We start from the raw sequence: 17,856 nt of genomic DNA, 5'->3' as shown, positions 1-17,856 counted from the left end.
TCTAATTCGCTACTTTCTATACCTTCCATATCCTTTTCCACAGTAAATACTGATGCAAAATACTCATTTAGTATCTTCCTCATTTTCTGCGGCTCCACACAAAGGCCGCCTTGTTGATCTTTGAGGGGCCCAATCTCTCCCTAGTTACACTTTTGTCCTTAATCTATTTGTAAAGAACCCTTTGGATTCTCGTTAACTCTGTTTGCCAAACCTATTTCTTGTCCCCTTTTTGCCCTCCTGATTTCCCTCTTAAGTATACTCCTACTACCTTTATACTCTTCTAAGGATTCACTCGATCTATCCTGTCAATACCTTACATATGCTTCCTTCTTTTTCTTTACCAAACCCTCAATTTATACTTTCTCTGGATTCTCGTTATCTGATTTCTGAAGGTTTCCCATTTTCCAGCTGTCCTTTTACCTGCGGACATCTGCCCCCAATCAGCTTTTGAAAATTCTTGCCTAATACCATGTCTGAGAAGTTCACAACACAATTATAAAAGCAACTGCGATACTGACCTACATGGGGGAAACAGTAGATTGAGACTTTGGTTTAAGATGCAAGCTTTAAGGAAAGTTATAAAGAAGGAAAGAGAGGCAAAGATTTAGGTACAGAATTAGAGAGTTTAAGGACTGAGCAACTAAAGTTTCAATTTAGGTTAGATTCCCTACAGTGTGGAAACAGGCACTTCAGCCCAACAAGTCAGCACCAACCCTCTGAAGAGTAACCCACCCAGACCCATTTCCCTCTGACTAATGCACCGAGAACTATGGGCAATTTAGCATAGCCAATTCACCTAACCTGCACATCTTCGGACTGTCGGGGGAAACCGGAGCACCCAAAGGAAACCCACACCAACACTGGGAGAATATGCAAACTCCACACAGACAGTCGCCCAAGGCTGGAATTGAACCTGGGACCCTGGTGCTGTGAGGCAGCAGTAGTAACCACTGAGCCACCATGATGCCCCCCCCCCCCCCACACACACACAGTGAAGTGCTTTTAAAGAGATTATATACACCTTTAGAAGCTTTTAAAATTACAGTTAAAACACACAGATGTGATAAGTTGACAGAAAGAGTTGCATTTATGTTGTGCTTTTCACTAGCAAAACTGCTTAATAGCTAAAATGCTTTTGAAATTAGCCACTGTAGCAATGTACTAAGCAAATGCTTCCCCAATAACATTGATACCATTAAAGGTGTGAAACCAGTTTCAAATTGACATTGGTCCCCACAGCTCTTTGCAGTCACTGTAGTATGAACGATATGCTTGTGGAATTTCATTGTATGGAGTTTCAGTTGAAACATTACTGTAACAATTTAGAAGTTCTTGTTATCCTTCAGTAATGCAAATCCGTTTCTTATCCATCGTCTTTAAGAGTCAGATAGCTTTGTTCCATCTGCATCATCATCGCTGGCAATTGCGCGGGAGGAATTTGGTAACTATGCAGTCTGGAATTCTTACCACTTTATAGGGCAAGTCCTTTAATGTGGTTTTCTTTGATCTTTCCCTTGCTTTAAAAATGGAAATCATGCTTTCACCAAAACCCTGTTGCTTCTCAATATTTTCATCGCGTGCACATGAAGACAACCATCTTCAAAGAAAATAACAACTGTTACAAAATTAACTACTTAAATGATACTCATAGCGATAAGATTGATATCCTGATGTTTGAGAGGAAATCAATTGCAGCAAAAGTCAATCTCTTTGAAAGAAAGTTAAAATTCAAATAGTTTGTTTTGTTTGTTTCTTCTGAGCAAATCACACTTTAGACAGATTGTTAGAAAACAGGACAGATTGTTCAAGTGGTCAAGGCTTGGAATGCTATGCATTAGGAAAACACCTGCTCATGGTTCACACTAAGTATTCACTCCTTCCACTGCTGAAGCACAGTGGGTGCAATGTGTGTCATGTACAAAATGCACAATAGAAACTCATCAAAGCACTCTTGACAGCATCTTCCAAACCTAGAACCGCAACAATCTAGATGGACAAGGTCAGCAGAGGCGTGGGAACACCAACATCTGCACATTTCTCTCTGTGTCATACACCATGATTTGGGACTACATCTCCATTCCTTCACTGTCACTGAGTCAAACTCGTGGAATAACTTTGCAAACAGCTTTTGTTGTATCTGTATGGACTCCACATGGAGTGTAGTGATTCAAGAAGATAGCTTACAATCACCGTCACAATAGTAATTAGGGATGAGAAATAAATGCTGATGTCATGAGTGACACCCCACATCTCATGAAATAAATAAAAGGAGGATTGAAATACTTGCTTCTCACAAGTGGCACCACTTATCCTTTTACAACTGTAACATCTTAAATTATTGTAGTTATTGCAGGACCATTTTAAATAGAGATAAAAAGAAAGAAAAACAAATATGAAATAAAATACAAAATGCTGGAAATGCACATTCTGTGTTAGTTTCTTTAAAGAAAAAATACATCGTGACCCAGATTTGCTGAAAATGAGGCATCTCACAACACACTTAGATATTTTGCTTTTTATCTTTTGACACAAAATGTTTCACCTGAACTTGCAAGTGTGGGCTAGTGATGATCTGGAACACGACTGATTAGTGAGGTGTTTTTAATAATGAGATTTAAGGATTGAGAGATAAAAAGGAAGAACTGACCAGATGAATTTGAGGAGTTGTGTTCTGTCATATCAGGTATGCAAAGAGGGAGAGAGACAGATTGCAATACACGTGCTGCTATTTATTTAATTAAATTCTTGTCTTTAATGTTTTGAAATTAGGAATAAGACATTTGTCCCCTCATTCTAGAATGCCTGCCATTGTAGAAGATCATGGCTGATCTATCTGAGGCCTTGACTTTTCTTTACTGCCAGCCTCTTGTAGTCTACGCTCCTCATTGTTTCAAAGAAGTCGCTTTACCTCTTTGAATACTTTGTGATCTAGCCTTCACAACTCTCCAGGTGACAGATTTCTAGATGATCGCTATCTTCTGAAAGAAGAACTTCCTTTTCATCTCCGCTTTAATCAAGTATCCAATCTGTAACCATGTCCCCTAGTTTGAGATTCTCTACTAGTGGAAACATCATCTTAACATGTTCCCTGTCAAGCCCCCTCAGAATCTTAAATGTTTCAATAAGATCACCCCTCGTTCTTCTAAATTCTCAATAAAGGCCTAACCTGATTAACTACATAACAATCCAGGTATGGCTTCACCAACACACTGTACAATTGTAACAAAACTATTTTTAAACTCCAAAACCCCTAGCAATAAAGGCCAAAATTTAATTTGCTTTTATTACTTGCTGCAGCCACATGCTAATTTGTGTTTCATGCACCAGAACATTTGGATTCCACCTTTATGGCACTATTTTGGGTTCTGTCTCCATTTAAGTAATCTGTCTTCTGATTCTTTCTATCAAAATGCATGACCTCACCCTTTCCTACATTAACCTACAACTGTCAAGTTTTTGCCCACTCATTCAACCTATTCACTTACAAATTCCATACGTCCTCATCATTCAGAGAGTTGGTGTAACAGGGTGGGCCGAATGGCTACCCTCTGATACTGTGGTCACAAATGTGCCCCCTGCCAATTTTTGTATCATGTGCAAATGTGGATACATTACACAGTTTGACCTCTTCCAACTCATTAATACAAGTGACAAATAATTGAGGTTGTAGGACAGATCCTTGTGGCATTCCACTAGTGTTGTATTTGCAACCTGACAATCAATTAATCCCATCTTGTGTCCGTTAACCAATGCTCAGTCAACGCTAACATATTGTTCCGAATAATGTGAACTCCCAGCTTGTGCAATTCCCTTTTTAAATATCACCTGACTGAATGCATTCTGAAAATCCAAATAAACAACATCTACTAATTTCCCTTTATCAGTCCTGTCTGTTATATCATCGAACCTCCAGCAAATGTGACAAACCTGGTTTCCCTTTCACAAAACCATACTGACTCTGCTGTGTTAAGATTTTCTGAATGTTCTGCTATTTATTTCTTAATGGAATTCATTATTTTCACAAGGACAGATGTGAGGTTAACTGAGCTATTGTTTCCTGCTTTCTGTGTCCCTCCCTTCTTGAACAGGGATATGACATTAATAGTTTCCCAATCTACTGGAACCTTCTGAGAATATAGAGAGTTCTGGAATATTTCATCCAATATCTACAGCCACCTTTTTAAAAACACTCTTAAGATACAGACTATCACATTGTGGTACACATTCAGACCCTTTAGTTTCTTCCAAACACTTTATCCTCATGATATAAGACTGTAAAAAGATCTTTCCTCTCATTAGCACTTTGTTTATCTCATATTGGGATGTTTACAGTGTCCCCTACTGTGAAGATTGATGCAAAATATTGGTTTAAATCAGCTGCCATTTCTGTATTTCCTTTTATCAATTCTCCAGTTGCATCATCTAAGGTTCCCACATTTAACGTTGGCTGCTCTTTTGTATAGCCATAGAAGCTCTTTCTGTTTGTTTGCATGTGTCTACTTTCAACGTAATCAATTTTCCCCATTTCTGTTAGCTCTTCAGTTATCCATTGCTTTTCCTACAAATAAGTTCCCAATCCTCTGGCCTACCACTAGTTTTTTTTTCTGCTTTGTATGCCTGAGTTGAATAAATTGAAGAACAAGCCCTTTCCATTTCTAGAAAAGAGTCTGCACCTGAATTACTAACTTTACCTATTTTTCAGAATTGAGTATGTCTGCATTTTTGCAGCCCTTTGTTATTCCATTTTATAAATGCACCACTTTTCCTTCAAATGCTATATTCTGTGAATTTTAAAATGTGTTTAAAAAGATATGATCTGTAAGTTGATGAAGTACATTTGATAAACTTCGATGGAAAAAAGATACCAATTGTTTAAACCAAGTATTTGATTAAATTATGACCGTAGAGAGGAGCCATTTGATCTGTAACCTGTAGGCTTCAAGTATCAGTCTTGCAGCTGCCTGTCACTCAGACCTGCATGCCTCGGGCTAGTTATATCAACTCTAGGCCAAACAGGAGGAAGCAAAGCAGTTTTGGGGCAGATGTGCTTATTGTTCAACTCTCACCGTTTAAACAGTAGTTCTTACTGAGACAATGGCAACAGTTCTAATCACTTTCCATGTCACTGGAAAAAAATCAATGCAGAAAAAAATTAAACTTTGATATCAGTTGTGCCAATTTGAAAGACACTTTTGCCAACAGTATTAGACACAATTTCTGGTGTTTGGAATTGTTTACAGCTACAGTACAAGAAGCAAGTAACCAAGACTGTAGCTGAACTGAGAATTCATTTCAATTGAAAGAAACCTTTTAAATTATTATTTAATGCTTCATCTATTTCAACTCCCTGGTTTCTTGTTCTGATTATGTTAACAGTTGGTTAATGAATTGGATTACAATCTTTTATTTATAGTGTAGTTCACTCTAAAAGTGAAGATGTAATTGGGGTTGAGCTAATGAAAGTAATGAGAAAAATTAGCACTGATAATCTTGTTGTTTCAATGGACCAAGTGTAGTACTGGGGAGATGGTTTAAAACATTTCTCCAAGATTCCACTTTCAGGAGATTTATATGATCTTGAAACATTAAAAGTTGCAAGTTAATCTGTTTATTGTGTTTCTATTGTTGCACTTAGTAGGTATGCAATCACCTCCAAGTCACACACTGTCCTGACTTGGAATGTGATGCTGTTCCTTTATCTTGCTCGATCAAAATCCTGGACCTTCCAGCCAAACAATATTCAGTATGTACTTATCCAATATTGAATGCAGTGGTTCAAATAAACAGCTCATGAGCACCTTCACAGGAGAGTTTGGAAAATGGTTGCTAGTCTTGCCCCCTCTTAAATGAATAAACATTGTTGCAACTAAAATTAGTTTCTGAATTTAGTTTTTTTTTAAAAATGCTATTAAATCAACGGTACTAACCCCTTAAAGACATGCAAGTGTGTCAGTCCAACCCTGGCGAGAGTACATTGGAGATCATGTTTTGGTTAAGCTTTAGTGGCATATTCTGTCATGTTTTACTAAAGATGCTTTATCAATACAGATTATTGAAGTATTACAACAGATCGTTCTGCCTAAGTATAACAGATCATTTTGGCTTCGCATGCATACAGATAACATTGATGACACTTTTGTGGCTGCAGCCAATAATTTTACATTTGATTCTGTCAAGCGTAGAGAACCCTTGGCTTCCCCATCTGCAAAATGACATCTTATTCAAATTGATGCTTTGTGCTGCATTGTGTAGAACATATCATGAATAGTGTCTCCTTTGAAGAAGCACTGACTGTTGCTATGTTGGCCACAGCATAGTCACGAGCCCTGCTGAGTTGCTTTGTAATTCTGACCCCTCAAACACACCAATGAAACATGAACCTTCACAAGCATTAACTAAAGAGCAATTCAGATGTCTCTTTCTGTGAGGGAATGCAAGCTCATCTGGATAAAATTACAAATCCTCACACCTAATTGGGCAATTTCATGGTACAGGAACTGTCTGCTTTCTGGACTGATATTGAGCAGAATACTGCAACAGTAGCCTCGGCCAAATGAGACCTCAGGCACCTGGGAAAGGACAGTTAGAGCACCCTTTTGTAAATGCTTCCTCTGATGATAATCTTTGGGGCTCACAATTCAGTGCTTTTTTAACACACTTGAAAAAGCTGAAAATATAATCATGGAGGAGCTTTTCTGAAATCTTTCAAGTGGTCTGAACAGTGCGCATAAACAACCTTTGCCCTAGCACAACCAGAATGGGACAGTGGTTTTTGTTTTATAGTCTGGCTCATCAACATGTACAGGATGTCAATCAGGAAAGTCATATGAAGGCCATCAAAGACATTTTTGGGAATCCTCCATATCTATTCTTTCCAATTACAACTTCACTTGGGAGTAAAGAACATGATACGCTCGTACACAATGCATGAAAATGCTGTACAGTGTCATGTCACATTAAATGCATTGCACATAATAATGGTTCTAATTATTGACTCTTCCTGGGTTTATACAGAAGTGTTATCAGCTACTCTTGAACTGGTAACCGGTATCTCTCAATTTTAATACTTTGTCTCCTTTTGTGAAATCCTGTGTATCAGGAATAATTCCAACTGCAAGAGAAGGTCCAATTTGGAGAGGTACTGGAGGAATTCACACTTTATACACTGTCAATGCAAGCATGAGATATAATGCAGGGAACAAATTTAGCAATTGTTTTCTGCCTTGACTCTGTTTTAAGTTCTCCTGAACTTCATTTCACTTTTTGCCTCAAGAGATTGACATAGGTCGATCAGTCATTTATTTTTCATCAATTACCATTTATGAGTTCTGGTTCTATGTTGTTTACAATGAAGTAATAACCTGGGTTTACTTTATGCATTTATAAAATTGTTTCATTCTGTGTACTTTGAGGGTTCTTCTATTATTTATTATAGGGCTGTCGATTTCACAGGCTTGGCCAGCATCTGTTCTCCACTTCTATTTGCCTTTAGCGTGGTGAGCTGCTTCCTTGATTCTGCAATCCGATAGTTTATATGAACACCCATAGGGCTGTTAGCTAGGAAGTTCCAAGACTTTTACCCAGTAACAGCAAAGCAATGGAGATATAGCTTGAAATCAGGATAAAGAGTGGATTGGAGAGGAACTTTGTGTTTTTGTGTCTCTGCTGCCCTGTCCTTTAAGACAGTAGTGATTGAGTATTTGGAAGATGCTGTCTAAAGAGCATTGGTGCATTTTGTAGACAGTATATACTTCTGCTATGGCGCGTCGGTGATGGAGGGAATGAATGATTTTGAATGTGGTTCTATTACATTGGGCTGCTTTATTATGGATTTGGTCTTGAGTGTTGCTAGAGCTACATTCATTCCAGAAAGTGGAGAGTATTCCATCATGCTCCTTTCTTGTGCCTTGTAGATGGAGGATAGGCTTTGGGAACTTGGTGTGAATTACTTGCTGCAAGATTCCTAGTCTCTTATAGCAAGAGTATTTATATGGCTAATCCAGTATAGTTTCTGGTCAATGATAACACCCAGACTGTTGTTAGAGAGGGAATTCAACAGTGGTAGTGACATTGATTGTTAAGGGTTGTTGGTTCAATTCAGAGTTATTGAAATAGTAATTCAATATTGTATTAGTCTGGCTCTTGTGTGGTGCAGGTCTTTATGCTACTTATCAGCCCGAGGCTGGATATTGGGAGAAAGTGGATTTCACCAGTTTCCTTAATTCCCCTCTCCCCGGCCTATCCCAGATTCAACCTTCCAACTTGGTACCGCCCTCTTCACCTGTCTTACCTGTCAATCTTCCTTCCCACCTATCCGCTCCACACTCCCCTCCGACCTATCACCTTCACCCCCACCTTCAACTACCTCCCGCTTTCTCAGCTAGCTTCCCCCTAGCCCCACCCCCTCCCATTTATCTCTCAGCCCCCTTGGCCCATAAGCCTCATTCCTGATAAAGAGCTTATGCTTGAAACGTCAATTTTCCTGATCCTGGGATGCTGCCTGACCGGCTGTGCTTTTCCAGCACCACACACACACTACTCAAGCCTGGATATTGTCTAGTTCTTGCTGCACGTTTGACAAGGACTCCTTAAGTACCTAAGGAGTCATGAATTTTTGTGTACAGGGCATATGTGGGCAATTTTCCTTCTTGCCAGATAAATGCTGTTAAACATTGTGAAAACATCAGGGAAAATCCCCACTTCTGACTTTATGATGAGACAATGATTGTGGTTATTGTTTAAAAATCCATGCGATTCAAGAATGTCCTTCAGAGCTTTCCTTCCCCAAGCTGGCTTCCACTCTATAGCAATGTGATTGGCTGTTAACTGCCATTTAAGAGATAAGTTCAAAAGCAATTAGAGATGGGTAACAAATGCTAGCCTTGCCAGTGACATCAACATCCCTTGGAAGAATAAAGTAAACATTGAACTGTTTTTCATACAGTTCAGACTTGTGTTAAGAACTAATCCAAGCAAAAAACAGTATGCATTAGACTCTCCTTAACCTAATTACTTAATTTAGGAAAATGTAATCTCCCGATAGAAGAACAAAATCTGTGGATTTCTCTTGATTTCTCAGTACCATTGAGAAATAATAAATATTATGATCACATGCCTATGAAGTTAAAAAGACTAGAATTTAATATTTCATGAATGAACTGACTCCTATGTGGCTGTACTTGTATCTGTAACACTTGATGCTTTACACGACCAGATAAATGTTTATCTCTGTACAGTTGAAAGTAATCATTTTACTTGAAGTTTTGACAATAATCAATAATATTAATTGCACATTCCATTGTGTCTGTGGAAGGGAAGGACTAAGAAACCAGACCAGCGTTAAGAGTAAAGCAGTGACAGATCCCAACAATGACACTGGATTATTATAAAATGACTTTGCCTGGAACTAAGTTAATTACCCATGATGGGGCTAATATAGTTAGAAACAAAAGGATATACTAATCAGAATTAATTGCTATTTACCAGAGTACTGGTAATGACAGGCATGTAATATGCTAGTCTGGTGATATTTTGCAGAACAAAATGCTTTTGGCTAACATTATATCATTTAACCTTTATCCATCAAAACATTTCAGCAAGTGTGTTATTGTAATGTAACCTTTGGAGCTAAGATTGGATGCATTTAAATGGCCTGAACAGGAGTCCCAGCAGTCACAACAGATTTGACTGTAGCTCTCAGATCACAGGGTCACAGAAATAGTTAACTACAGCTGTAAACATCCGGTAAGCATGAGAACATATTTCAGATAAATGTTTTGCGTCCTATTTCCTGTTGTTTTGATATGAGAATTACATGTGGAGTAATAGATGGCTCTTAGAAAATTACAAAGACAGCTACACTTTATTACTTGGAGGAGCCATTCGGAGTGTATAATTAACCACAGCAATGCAGATTAAGTGACACCCAAACCTAGAAGATCCTATAACAGCCCTGAACTTGATCTTATTCTCTCTTTCCATCTTTAGATATTCCTTAAAATCTATCTTTTTGTTTAAGCTTTTGACTCCCTGTTTCAGTATCTCTTTGTGATCAGGAGTCATATTTTTTCTGATAATAACTCCTATAAAGAGCCTTAGGATATTTTGGGACAATGGTAAAAGCTCTCTTATTGTTAGTGGAGGAATAAACAATATGTTTGTACAACCCCTGATCATTTATTTGATATCATTCACTTTCTTTGTTTTAGCTTTACTGTGATGCAAGAAAACAAATACTAATATCAGTCAGAAGATGTTCCTTACACATTCTTCATCGTATTAGTGATTAAAAGAGCTGAGTCGACAGGTAGTTTTCTGGGATTTCAGTTTTTAAATCCTCTAGTATGTTTAACATGCTCGAGTATATTGTGTATGGTTTGACCTTTTGTTTCAAATTGTGCTGAAAGCTGAATAATAATATTAGTTGCTGACCAGACCTAGAAGAGGCCAAATATCACCAAACTAGCATGGTATTCAGAACCTTGGCGGTGGATATTCCACCCAAGAGTTGCCAACTAATCAGAGGATCAGGATCTTCCAGCAATGCAGATGGTGAAGGTGAATACGTGAATCGTAGGCAAGGGAGAGATTTACGGTAGTTTTCAGCATCCACCCTTCCCATTGCAAGGTGTCTCAATAATGAGGGACCTCTCCTGAGAGGCTGCTGGTAATGTTTGGCAAGTGCATTAAACTCAATTAATCTCTGAGTCACCACTAAATTGCAATGGGTTCAGGGATAATGGGTATAAGTAGACTCATTAATGAGGCTCATTAACATCCACCAGTGGTTGTTGGGAATCCCACATCAGTTTCTGACTTCACGGTGAACTAGAAGAGGTTTTCATTAATTTTAATCAACCTGTTCAGAGATGTTATGACACATCCCTGGAGAGGGTGGAACTTGACCACGAACAGCAGCCACAATCGTGGTTGTTAATTGGTGAGACCCACTTTCATGACAATTAATAAGATGCCCCCATAAAACTGTGGGCCAATGATAGCTTCAAAGCACTACTAAACCCCTTTCCTACCCCACCTCTGAGGCTGAGTTCAGGATGCAGAAACTGTTCCAATTTCCGATTCCCATCTCTGCAAAGAGAATATTGCCCATACACTCATCAGTAAGCATGTCAGTCATTTCTCAGTGGTTCAGAGTGTCAGAGTTTTGATTTATTTAATCAGCTTTATACATTTTTCTTTCTTGGTGAAAAGGTTTGGTAGTTTTATGGAATTGTTATCACTGGAAATTGTTTATTGTCTGAAAAAAAACGCTGGCTAGATGGAAAATATTCACTAGAATTTCAAACTTAATAACATATGTCTGTTTAAATAATGTAACTTTAAATTACTTTTCTTCTGGGATATTTAATTATCATTGAGGAAATATGCAAGCCTCAGGAACATTCCCATTGGGAACAGATGAGTCCTTGTCATTTTTTCAACAGAGAATGAAGACTTATGGCTCATCCAGCTGATAGGGGCCATTAAAATGGATTGTTGGCTCTGCGCTGTCCATATTCATACCAGGTATTTGAAAACACTGGAGCTGAGTGTTCTCTATCAACTAAGGTTGCAACCCTCCTTCTCACAGTACAGCTTCACCTTGGAAGGAGGTGAAGGGCCAGAGACAGATATCGGTGAAGCAGAAGGGGTCTGTCTTTACTGGCTATTCTGATGTAGGTAGGAGTGTAACATGCTTTTGCTAGTTCACTAGTTTTCTGCTTTTTTTATTTCCACATGGGAAGAAACCAAGAACTGAAAGTTGTGCTTCACACATTGAAGAAGCAGGTTGTTGATGGTGGAGAAAAGTTAAAGGTTTCATGATGAATATTGTTTGAAAGGAGACATTTTGAAAAAAGCTGCCCACAAAAATCTAGTGATCAATGCACGGCATCATATTATCTTTTGCTGGTGGCAGTTAATCAGGGCGCTTTAGGGAACATCTCTGGGACACCCGCACCAATCAACCACACCGCCCTGTGGCCCAACATTTCAACTCCCCCTCCCACTCTGCCAAGGACATGGAGGTCCTGGGCATCCTTCACCGCCGCTCCCTCACCACCCGACGCCTGGAGGAAGAATGCCTCATCTTCCGCCTTGGAACACTTCAACCCCAGGGCATCAATGTGGACTTCAACAGTTTCCTCATTTCCCCTTCCCCCACCTCACCCCAGTTCCAAACTTCCAGCTCAGCACTGTCCCCATGACTTGTCCTACCTGCCTATCTTCTTTTCCACCTATCCACTCCACCCTCCCCCCTCTGACCTATCACTTTCATCCCCTTCCCCCACTCACTTATTGTATTCTATGCTACTTTCTCCCCACCCCCATCCTCCTCTCACTTATCTCTCCACCCTTCAGGCTTCTGCCTGTATTCCTGATGAAGGGCTTTTGCCCGAAACGTCGATTTTCCTGCTCCTCGGATGCTGCCTGAACTGCTGTGCTTTTCCAGCACTACTCTAATCCAGAATCTGGTTTCCAGCATCTGCAGTCATTGTTTTTACCTGGTTGATCCTTATACCAAGTCAAGGTGTTGAATACGTATGCAGCAATAGTAATGTCAGCAAGTGGCTAATGAAATGAATCAGTCATATTGGCATGATCATGCAATGGGAAATTAAATATCTTTCACTTATAAAATTTAAAGTTTCAGAGAGCAAAATAAATGATTGTGGTTGGATTTAAATAAAAACAAATAGGATGAACAAATGTTACTTAAAAATAATATTTTTAATGTGTACATTATTAGCATTTATATAATAGGTGTAATTTAACAATCCATAAATATAAAACTAGCCTTTCAAGATTAGTATGGGTGTTCATCAGTATTTTGAAGCATGTATGTCAAAAAACCCAGTGGGAACTTTTTCAATGGAGTGCAACTTCTTCAAAGATTATTTACAGTAGTTTACAGGAGGATGTTTTCATTACTTTGTGAGTGGAATACAGGTTGTAGTCGAGCAGAACCTCTACAGTAAACTTTCCAGAGGAGCGTAGAATCTTTGGATTCCTGTGTTATTTTACATTAGTGCAAACTCCCAAAATTTGAGTGGAGTAGCAGCAATGAAGACTAACAGTTTTGCTGAAATTACAGCAATAATGTATGACCATTACAAAAAGCTAAAATATGATCTATTAAATTTCATTTCCATACAGTTAACTTAGTTTATAACAATAAGGCTGGGATAAGTGATCCAACTGATGTTATTTGTCGATCAGGAAGACCAGTCAAGAGTATATAGAGATCACATAAATCAGTAGTGTATTGTCCACCATGAAAAGCATTTATTGTGCTTGATGTCCAGTTTTCTTGATTACTTCCCATTACCAAATTTGGGTTGACTGGCAGAGCCACTTGTGAAAGGAGAATCTAGCACTGGGTATGAGAAACAGCATCTAGAACGACAATGAATCATTACAATGTGCATATGAGAGAGCATGAAGTAGAGCTTTATATGTCAGAGGATATGCAAAGCACTTCCATTATTCCACATATTTACATATTTGATCTGATATGTGGAATGGGTTGCTTAAAGGTTTGTGATGCCCTGTGATACAAAGTCACTGGTCCCCATGCACATTAATTAGAAAGTAAAGGAGTGGCAGATAGAGTTTAATTTAGATAAATGTGAGGTGTTGCATTTTGGCAAGGCAAATCAGGGCAGGTTGTATGCATGTAAGAATAGGGTCCTGGGCAGTGTTGCCGTTGGGGTGTTGTTCCTTGAAAGTGGAGTCACAGGTAGATAGGAGTCCTTTGGTCAATACATTGAGCGTAGGAGTTGAGATGTCATATTGAAGCTGTACAGGACATTGGTTAGGCTACTTTTGGAATACTGCATTCAATTCTGGTCTCCCTGCTGTAGGATGATGTTGTTAAACTTGAAAGGGTGAAAGAAAAGATTCTCAAGGATGTTGCTGGAATTGGAGGGTTTGAGGTAAGGGGAGAGGCTGAATAGGCTGGGGCTATTTTCCGTGGGGCTTTGGAGGCTGAGGGATGAACTTAGAGAGGTTTATAAAATCATGAGATGCCCGAATAGGATGAATTGCCAAAGTCTTTTCCCCATGGTCGGGAGGTCCAAAGCCAAAGGGCATAGGTTTAAGGTGAGCAGAAAAAGATCTAAAAGGGATATTAGGAACAATGTTTTTATGCAGAGGGTGGTGTATGTATGGAATGAGCTGCCAGAGGAAGTGGTGGAGGCTGGTACAATTATAGCTTTTAACATGCACCTGGATGTGTGTATGAATAGGCAGGGTTTAGAGGGATATGGGCCAATACTGGCAAATGGGACAAGGTTAATTTAGGATATGTGGTCAGCATGCACGAGTTGGATTGAAGTGTTTGTTTCCGTGCTGTACATCTGTATGACTCTAAGTTACTATGTTGACATGATTAAGTATGATAGCGGTCTTCTAAATGGCAAGACCTTACTAATAGCAGTGAGGTGAATGGAAAATTAATCTGTCATTTTGATAATGTTGGTTATGAGGCATTGCCAGGGCACGAGTAGAACTTGTCGTTTTTTTCAAGATGGCGGCGGAGTAGCAGGGCAGCGTGCAGGCTCCTGCTTGGACTTCATCTGCTCCGTCAGCTTTTATTCTTTTTTTTTCTTTCACTACTTATTTTACTTCCTTTAATCCACTTGAGAATGTACAAGGCATGATTAGCAATTTTGCAGATGACACTAAAATAGGTGGTATTGTGGACAGTAAGGAAGGTTTTCAGAAATTGCAGCAGGACCTTGATCAGCTGGGGAAGTGGACCAAGAATTGGCAATTGGAGTTTAATATAGATAAGTGTGAGGACTTGCATTTTGGAAAGTCAAGTCAAAAACTAAGAGTTTTGTTGTGAATGATAGGCCCTTAAGGAGTATAGTGGAAACAGGGACCTAGGAGTTGAGGTATACAGTACTCTGAAAGTGGAGTCACAGGTAGATTCAGTGATGAAGAAGGCTTTTAGCACACTGGCCTTGATCAGTCAGGGTGTTGAGTATAGAAGATGGAAAATTATGTTGCAGTTATGCAGGACATTCGTGAGGCTGCACTTGGAATATTGCGTTCAGTTCTGTTTACCTTGTTATAAGAAGGATGATATTAAACTGGAAAGAGTGCAGAAGAAATTTACAAGGATGATGCCAGGACTCAATGCTCTGAGTTATAGGGAGAAGCTGGACCAGCTTGGACTTTTTTTCTTTTGAGCATTGAAGACTGAGGGGATCTTATAGAAGTGTATAAGATCATGAGAGGCAAGGATGCACTCAGTCTTTTTCCCAGGGCCAGGGAACTGAGGACTAGAGGGCTCAGTTTCAGGTTGGAAGGGAAAGAATAAATAGGAACCTGAGGGGCAACTTTTTTTACACAGAGGTTCATAGGCATGTGGAATGAGCTGCCTGAGGAAGTGGTTGAGGCGGGTATATTAGCAGTATTCAAAAGGCGTTTGGACAAATACATGGACAGGAAAGGTTTAGAAGGCCAAGTGCAGGGAAATGGGGTTAATGTGGACGGATATTTTGATCGGCATGGACCAGTTTGGGCCAAAATGCCTGTCTCCGTGCAGTAGGACTCTATGACTCTACTTCCCTTATGTGAGGTGTGAGTTTGTGCAACGCGGGAGAGGATGAGCCCAACATCGTGGCGAGAGATGTCAATGACAGTCATCCTGAGTGGCGATGAGAGTAGAAACATGCATCCCGAGGCAGTGAGGGCAGGAACGTGCATCCCGAGGCAGTGAGGAATGTGCAGCCTGAGGCGGCCGGCTGTGAGACATGCAGCTTCTCCCGAGTTGGAGGCAGCCTGAGGTGGTTGGTACAAGCACTAAAGCAGGCAGCCCATGATGGTGGTGAGAGCAGGAGCAGGCTGCGAGATGGCAAGAGTAGGCAGCCCGTGGCAGTAGTGGGGCTGAGGTCAAGCTCTTGTGAGGAGAGCAAGCCCAGTGTGGCTAGACATTTAAAGACCATGATGTTGAACTTCTCACTGTGTTTCTTTGTGTGTTTTAGTTTTTAGTAAGGCGGGCTGTAATGTTTAACTTTTTTAACCTTGTTTCTTTATTTTTCTGCTTTTGCCTGAGATTCTATACCTTTACCTAAGCTGGCGCCATAAGTGGCGGCTTGTAAACATTTCACTTGACTCATGATAATAAACCTAATTCTAATTCTAATTTTAATTCTCTTTTGCTATTCTTTCAATATTGCATAAAATGTTTAGTGTTGAGCTGAATCACTGACACAAGCAACCAAGACTTTGGACTGATGTTTCACTCAAAGGATAATACTTTTTTTTTAACTATGGAACATTCACTGGCTTATGCCCTGCAACCTTGAGATGGGAGTATAGCTAACTAAGTCAAACTAACACTTAGCATCCATTTCTATTTCCATTATGTTAACGAAATGTCAGCTCCTCTCTCAAAATGAACACTTGCTATCTGGGACAGATTAAAAGGTCACTGCTTTAGGAAAAAGTATAAATTGGATTTGAGTCAGAAGAATTGAATTCAGCATGAATATAGGAACAGAGGTAGCTGGAGTAGTTTAACGTCAGGAAGAAAGACAGTTGTCCTACTTAGGAAAGAAAGGATCAATTAGGAATGAGCTTCACAGCATGAAACTCCTTCAGACTGAATCACATATTAACAGCGTATTTGACAAATTAAAATAGAAAATTCAGGAAATTACTTTTCCTGCATCACAAAAGCAAGTGGTTAAAGAGAGCTTTAAGTGATTGCTTGAACAAAATTTACAATTTAGATATATTTGAAGTACACCAACAATTTTTTTTTTGGATGGCAATTTTACATCTTCAATATCTGACATTATAGAAATTGATTTTAAAAATGAAAATTATAGCTTTTATTTTTATTCTGGCTTAATTTTATTCTACAGAAGCTCATTGCTAAAGCTTCTCTGTCTTCGCAAAGCTACCATGTCACAACATTCAGTAATAACAAGATCTGCTCTCAATTCTTAATTATTTCTGGTGATCTGTTACAAAATAATCTGAACAATCAGAAATACACTACAAAAATCATGCTGCTTTACAGGAAAGGTTTGAAAATTCATTTTCCTTTTATCCATTCAAAATGGGACTTTGTTAGCAGCCAAGTACATGATTACATTCAGTTCAACCCCTCGCAGACCAGTAAATGAAAACTTCTTGTCATCTTTTATTCTGCAGAAGGCTTTTGAAAAGAGGAGCTCTCATCCTGAAAGCAAAGTAGTTTACTTTGTGTCATTGGGATACTGTAGCTTTGTAAAGACCTAGCTGACTGCTGATGAAGGCCACATCTTTCTATCAGAACTATGTCCCGCTAAATCAATAAAAAGGCACAAATTACTTTAGTATGCTATCAAAGCACCCATTTTATTCCAATTAAGTTTCATTTGTTTTCAGTGCTGCTCAGGCAAGCAGTTAACCCACAAATGCTGTCAGCGTGCAGCATAGAAAATGGTCATACAATCCATAAGACCATAAGACATAGGAGTGGAAGTAAGGCCATTCGGCCCATCGAGTCCACTCCACCATTCAATGATGGCTGATGGGCATTTCAACTCCACTTACCCGCATTCTCCCCTTAGCCCTTAATTCCTCTATTATATCTTTGCAGGCTCTCTAATAAAGCTATCCATTAGTCACATTGTCCTTCCTTTCTCCATTGTCCTGCAAGCCTTTCCTTACTAAATGTACATGCAGTTCCTTTTTGAAAGTTACAATTGAACCTACTTTACCATAAATAAAATATGAAATGTTATTGAGTCGTTCTATTATTGACATACATTCTGTTAAGTCTGTAACATCTACATTCTGCTCATTGCAAATATTCTAACAAAATGAGCTACAAAAAGTTGTTTACCTTCAAAATGC

The 17,856-nt window shown here is 39.2% G+C and overlaps 1 long non-coding RNA gene across 2 annotated transcripts in view; it reads left to right on the top strand.

Moving 5' to 3' along the window:
- The window catches only part of LOC140464626 (uncharacterized), an 85,040-nt gene that overhangs the window by 31,720 nt on the left and 35,464 nt on the right, over positions 1–17,856 (top strand). The gene's annotated exons all lie outside the window — the stretch shown is intronic.

Source organism: Chiloscyllium punctatum, chromosome 40 (assembly GCF_047496795.1).
Source record: "Chiloscyllium punctatum isolate Juve2018m chromosome 40, sChiPun1.3, whole genome shotgun sequence".
Classification (NCBI taxonomy): Eukaryota; Metazoa; Chordata; class Chondrichthyes; order Orectolobiformes; family Hemiscylliidae; genus Chiloscyllium; species Chiloscyllium punctatum.
This window is presented reverse-complemented; position numbering and strand designations above follow the sequence as displayed.